This window comes from Schistocerca serialis, chromosome 1, assembly GCF_023864345.2.
Source record: "Schistocerca serialis cubense isolate TAMUIC-IGC-003099 chromosome 1, iqSchSeri2.2, whole genome shotgun sequence".
Lineage (NCBI taxonomy): Eukaryota > Metazoa > Arthropoda > Insecta > Orthoptera > Acrididae > Schistocerca > Schistocerca serialis.
In genome coordinates, this window is record NC_064638.1 from 745,657,335 (window position 1) to 745,662,625 (window position 5,291).

At 46.8% G+C, this 5,291-nt stretch overlaps 1 pseudogene; it reads left to right on the forward strand.

The window, feature by feature from the left end:
- The first annotated feature begins 1,787 nt into the window (after positions 1–1,787).
- On the forward strand, positions 1,788–1,905 carry LOC126419967 (5S ribosomal RNA; annotated as a pseudogene).
- The last annotated feature ends 3,386 nt before the right edge of the window (positions 1,906–5,291 follow it).

Sequence of the window (5,291 nt, forward strand, 5' to 3'; positions counted from 1 at the left end):
TAAAAGATGTGACGAGCAGTAATTGTTTGGGCTGACCTTAAATAAGCAATGTAAAAACGAAATTACGTACGTCTGCCGAAACACCAGAGAAAATGCGCCTGACGACTCTTAGCAAAGACACCTGGTATCTCCTTTGCAGTCACACGTGTAAGACAGCTAAACATTGATAAGGGCCTCGCAGCTAATAAATTCTTTGGATTTTTTTGTCTGAACTCATCTCAGAAGTGAAGTGTACAGCATTCTAGCTGATACGATTGAAGAACTGGTGCAATGTATTTTATGGTCTTGTCGAGCTGAGCGAGATGATCCGACGTTGTCTCAAACAAATGATAACTCGCACCAGAAACGAGTACGCTATTCATCCAAATGCGAGGACCACACGTGGAACACTTCCTTCAACTGGTACAAGTCTATAGTAAACTGTAACATGTAAGTGATAAAGCAGTATATTAAAGCAGACCACCGGCGGTATCTGAGCCCAATAAGATGGAGACTCGATCGATAACTTTATATTCCAATTACATGTATGCTAACAAAGATAACGTCCCTTAACGAAGTCCGTGGTGGCTCGTAAACACACGTTTGCAGTTACCTGGAAAATTGCTCATTTGCGAACCCATGTTTAGAGGAATGTTTTTGTTTTTATTGTCATATATTGTGAGTTATAACAGTTTACTTTAATACTGATACAACCTGTATACTCGTTTGTCCTGTTGGAATAGTCATGTACTCGTAGTACCTTCCGAGTCAGATTTACTTCTGTCTCCATTTCGATGTATAGCTTCCTCGTTGAATGGACACGAACGGTGTCTCAGCTGGGATAAGGAGGTAAGCGCCCGTCGCTGGGATCACCGGTTGGGATCTGCTGGACACCGGGTCTGCCACGAATGGTGCTGTGGCGGAGGGGTAGACTCTGTGCAGGCCGGCCGGGGTGGCCGAGCGGTTCTACGCGCTTCAGTCTGGAACCGCGCGACCTCTATGGTCGCAGGTTCGAATGCTGCCTCGGGCGTGGATTTGTGTGATGTCCTTAGGTTAGTTAGGTTTAAGTAGTTCTAAGTTCTAGGGGACTGATGACCTCAGATGTTAAGTCCCACAGTGCTCAGAGCCATTTGAACCATTTGAACTCTGTGCAGTCGGGGTCCGCTTGGACGAGAGTAAACGCAGACGCTTCCTTCAACAGTGGTGTAGGTGGTGCTAGTTACACCCACCTCCTCGTCGTCGAGTAGACCCATCGAAATTTGTGGCTGCGTTGGCGGCGTGTTGTCGAGTGGGCCGAAAGAGTAATGGATGTACCGCGGTCACGAAGATGTCGGGGTGCCGCGACCGCAAGTCGTCTCGGCAGTAAATCAACCGCGTGCCTTCTTCCGCGACAAAAAACTTCTGTTGACCACTTTCTCCTAAAACTGTGGCCAGAATTCCGCTAAGTGAGCGCCCAGGCGTGGGTGTCTGCACCAGCGGAAGTTGATGTGGCCGGCCAGGCAGCATTCCTAAGGGCTTACGCGACGACCGTGTATAACGAGCAACCTGGACTGGCGTCCTGCAGTGGGGCAGCATGTCGCCAGAAACTCCGTCGCGGCTACATCTCCTGTGTAGCTTCCGCTGCTGTTCTAGGACGCAGGAAAAGCCACAACACACTTTCAGACTATCCCGCGTCCATTATCGAAGATCATTACCGAGATAATTATAAACATTGCCGAGCAAGAGCCGAAGTAACAAAGAATTTTTACAAGATTACCCTCATTTCCTGACTCTCCGTATGTTTTACTGTAGTGTAGACAAGCTCCCCGGCCAACGACCTTGCCACAGTGTTAACACCGGTTCCCGTCAGATCACCGAAGTTAAGCGCTGTCGGGCTAGGCTAGCATTTGGATGGGTGACCATCCGGTCTGCCAAGCGCTGTTGGCAAGCGGGGTACACTCACCCGTTGTGAGGCAAATTGAGGAGCTACTTGATTGAGAAGTAGCGGCTCCGGTCTCGGAAACTGACCTACGGCCGAGAGAGCGGTGTGCTGACCACATGCCCCTCCATATCCGCATCCAGTCACGCCTGTGGACTGAGGATGACACGGCGGCCAGTCGGTACCTTTGGGTCTTCATGCCCTGTGCGGGAGGAGTTTAGTTTAGTTTTAGTTTTAGACAACTTCCCGCATCCCTCCGAGTCTGAGTTGGGGAAATCAGACAGAGACTGACCCCAGGACCATTTCTCCCCCTTAAGATAACGTTCTGAGTTTTTCTTGTTTGCTCCTTGTCCACCACCCAGTGCAATAAGCGGCTGTTTGCTGTGACGCTGTAGTATACGGGAAAGTATGGTCGTAGAGTCAAGACAGTGTTTCTGTTTGGTGTGATAAATGGCACCTTCCTGTAAGAGTTAGGGAAACGCAAGTTAGTGCTAATGAGAAGGATAAACAATCCTGTATGTTCGAATTCAACATTAGCGGTACACTGCTCGAGACAGACAGGTCGGTTAAACATCTAGGCGTAACAATGTAAAGTGATATTGAAAGTTGGACGTCTATGGTTCTGCTGCGTGCATACACTAACTCTGAGCCTGAGATATTATTATAGCAAATAGTAGCGAGCGAGCAGTTCTCGAGAGGAGTCGGAAGTGGTCGGACGCAGGGTGTGGTGGGCAGAAGTCGCACGACATCAGAGGTCGCAGCCTGCCGTGGTCGAGCTAGTAGCGCCGGAGGAGACTTTGGTATTAATTGAGGATTTTTTGGTAATTTCCCTTTCCGCTGCACGTAGTTGTTGGTTGCTTACGCACTGGAGGGATTTTGTCAGATTTGTGTATGGATACTATCAGAAACGTGTTTATTGAGTATAGGCATTGAGAAATAGTCCGCCCCTGGTAGCTGAGTGGTCAGCGCGACAGAATATCAATCCTAAGGGCCCGGGTTCGATTCCCGGCTGGGTCGGAGATTTGCTCCGCTCAGGGATTGAGTGTTGTGTTGTCCTAATCATCATTTCATCCCCATCGACGCGCAAGTCGCCGAAGTGGCGTCAAATCGAAAGACTTGCACCCGGCGAACGGTCTACCCGACGGGAGCCGGCACGGTAGCTCAGTGTCTTCGGTCAGAGGGTTAGCAAATGGTTCAAATGGCCCTGAGCACTATGGGACTTAACAGGAGGGTTAGCAGCCCTCTGTAATTTTTAAAAAAAAATTAAAAAAATTGAGTTAATTGATCAACAATGAAATTAAACGGATGTCGTACGGCGTCCACCCCGAGCAGATGCAACGAACGAAAGCGAACAAAAAAAGAAAAAAGAAAAAAAGAAAAAGAAAGAAAAAGTAGTCAGTGCGACAGACTGTCAATCCTAAGGGCCCGGGTTCGATTCCCGGCTGGGTCGGAGATTTTTCTCCGCTTAGGGACTGGGTGCTGTGTTGTCCTAATCATCATCATTTCATCCCCATCGACGCGCAAGTCGCCGAAGTGGCGTCCAATCGAAAGACTTGCACCAAGCGAACGGTCTACCCGACGGGAGGCCCTAGCCACACGACATTATTATTTATTGAGAAATAATTAAAAGTCATAATTAAAAGTCTGTGAAAAGATTGTCAGCATTAAAGTCATCAGTTTCCTTTATATAGTAAATTAAAATCTTTTATTAATTTCTTTCATTTTTCTTTACAGTGTTTAAGGTTAGCTGACCAAACCCCTCTTGACCATTTAGTTTCTATGAATAAAAGTGTGGCAGTAATTGTTGCAATTATTCCATGCATTGAACTCTGCATGGATCGCAGTATTGCTTTTGAAAGATTTTAGCATGTTGGTGATCATGCAGCTGCAGCAGCAAGACGAGGTAAGTTGTCTGTTGTGTATGGGAGCATTGCAGAACAGTTGGTAGGACACGTTAGAGGATATTTAAAAACTCGCAGTCAGATGGTTGAGGATTGGTTTGTTTATATTACGTGATTCGAACAATCAATTTTAATTTTCTTATTGTTCTCCATAGAAATTCTGTTATTGACAGAAATGCAACGTTATTCATATTTCTGTACATCTTTTAAATTAGTTATCAAGCACATTTGAATATGGAATGGAAGAAACGCGGAAGTATGGTAGTAGTGAAGGCGAATAAACGACTTCCGTTTATTGGGAGGATTTTAGGAAGCTGTAGCTCATCTATAGGCCGAGCATTGCGACCAGTTCTTCAGTACTGCTCGAGTGTTTGGGATCCCTACCAGGTCGAATTAAAGGAAGGCATAGGACCAATTCAGAAGCGGACTGGTAGATTTGTTGACGGTAGGTCCGATCAACACGAGAATATCATGGAGATGCTTCGGTAACTCAAATGGTAATCCTTGGAGAGAAGATGACATTCTTTTTTCAAACACTATTGAGAATATCGAGAAAACAGACATTTTCAGCTGACTGCAGAAGGATTCTGTTGCCACCATCGTACATTTTGTGTAATGATCGCAAAGACAAATTAGGGCTCGTACGGAAGCACGTAGGCAGTCGTTTTTGCCTCGGTCCGTTTGTAAGTGGGATAGGAAAGGAAATGACAAGCAATGGTAAAAGGTATACCCCCATGCATGTCACGTACTATCTGGAAACAAATGCTGTAGGGATGAGAAACGTCCACTTCCCCGCCTCTTTCTCCGTCGCATCGGGTCCGGGCTGCGATTTTTTTTCCCCTGCCCTCTTCCCCTTCAGCTACAGTGCTATAGTTCGAGGTCGATGTGCGTCTTCCCTTCCTCCTTCCTCTGCCCCCCCCCCCCCCCCCCACAATGCCTGCCACCATTCCTCATCAAGAACGGATTAGGTTTGCTTTTGCACTTATAAGAAGAGACAATGTATCAAGTCAACAAAAAAAAAAAAAAAATAGATCTATATCTCCATACATACGGTGGCTTTCAGAAGATGTGTGAAGATGTAATTTTCATCAAATTGTGGTCGTGTTTCACCGAAATCATTTCTTTGATTTTCAGAGATGAGCTATTGTCCACCAAACGTGGTAGCTTGCTGGAGATAGCTCGATAGAATGAGCTGAGCGTTCTATTGATCTTTCTATTGACTTGATACGTAGTCTCTTCTTATAAGCGCAAAAGCAAATCTAATCCGTTCTTGATGAGGAATAGTGGTGGTGAGCAGGCATTTGGGGGGGGGGGGAGGGAGGAAGAGGAGGGAGGAAGTGAAGACGCATATCGTCCTCGACCTATGGCACTGTAGCTGAAGGGGAAGAGGGCCGGGGAGAAAAAGTCGCAGCCCAGAGGCGATGCGACAGAGAGAGAGAGAGAGAGACGGGGAAGTGCGATTTTTCGGAACAGGGACCAGACGTAGTCGCAAT